We start from the raw sequence: 1,545 nt of genomic DNA, 5'->3' as shown, positions 1-1,545 counted from the left end.
TGTCCCACTCAAGCAGTGCGCGCGAGGGTTTGGGGGTGGCTGTCAAACGCTTGCGGATGGCCTTGAGTGTTGTATCCTTGTGCACGACTGGCAGTGGTGTGAGGCCTTGCCCATGAAGCATCAGCACGCTCGGGTCGATCCACGCGTCAAACCCATAGCCGACAAAGTACGTATCGGTTGCCTGGGGCTTCCACCTGCCGTTGGCAAGCAGGGTTTTCTTTGCGCTGTGTGAGACCCATTTCACCGTGAGCAGCGGTCTTGTGGCGGTTAGCTTGGTCCAACTCGTCGTGAGGAAGGGTGCGATGATGTTGTTGTCTGACCAGCCATGACGTCGTAGCAGAAGCATGGTGCCTTCGCTAGTGTTCTTCACTGCCAGCACTTCGTGTAGCAGTGTGCCACCAGCCCTCGTCGTTGTCAAGCACGTCCGGCTCCGTGACTTCCGGCAATGCGAGACCAGCTGCTTCCAACTTGACGTGGTGGGCGCCTGATCCGCCGGCGCCGCTGTGTGCGACTGGTCGACCTGCACATTAGAGCGACACTACGATTGAGAGCGAGGCAAGCGAGTGACGTGACATTGGGGTGAAGTTGAAGGGAGCTTGAATTTGAATTGACAAAACACAAATCGCAACGAACCGAAAGAAAAACACAAACACGTCCACGAACATCAACTGTATCTCAACATTTCGAATTTCGTCGTCATGATGAAACTGGAAAATAGAAGCAAACACGCCATAAACGACACGATGCCGACAACCAAAAATCACTTTGACTAATCGGTTCAATCAATTTTTTTTTTCAGTTTTTGCGATGGGTTCGGCTGGTTCCAAGCCCGCCTTGGTGACATCTTCTTCGCCTTCTTCAAAGCGTCAAGCAGTGGACTCTCCTGGAGGTCACGTCGACAAGCGTGTCAGAACCGTAAGTGGACCGAGACCTGTTTTAGTGTACCCCTCTCGTCTTCTCCATGAACTCTCTGAACGAACTGGTTCTGTGCTGCCGGGGAGTGGCGGGAGTGGCGAGAGTCGTGAGGGGCGAGCAAACTTTGCTCTTACTGGTGTCTCGGCAGTTGCGCGCCATTTTGTTTGTGGTTGTTTTTTTTTTTGCTTTTGCCGACCTTATGTGCTTGAAATTTTTCACCGCAGTGGTGCCATGCTTTGACAGCCTGTGACGATGGCAGCCATTGTTCTTACCTTGAATTTTTTGTTCTCAACAGCAAAGCAACGATGAGGACGGCGATGAGGGCAACGAAACCCAGCCGGTTTTGGCGACAGCTTGGGCTTGGCTGGCTTCTATTCTGTCCAGTCGCAATGGTACGTGTGTGTGTGTGTGTGTGTGTGTGTGTGTGTGTGTGTGTGTGTGTGTGTGTGTGTGTGTGTGTGTGTGTGTGTGTGTGTGTGTGTGTGTGTGTGTGTGTGTGTGTGTGTGTGTGTGTGTGCGCTCATGAACGCATGCTGGAACAACAGGAGACCTGAAAAGCACGCCAGCCTTGATCCGCGATTCGCTCCGTGGCCTGATCACATTGGAGCGAAAGCAACCAAAAAACGTTCC

Source organism: Capsaspora owczarzaki (assembly GCF_000151315.2).
Source record: "Capsaspora owczarzaki ATCC 30864 unplaced genomic scaffold supercont2.32, whole genome shotgun sequence".
Lineage (NCBI taxonomy): Eukaryota > Filasterea > Ministeriida > Capsasporidae > Capsaspora > Capsaspora owczarzaki.
Note: the sequence above shows the minus strand (reverse complement) of the source record.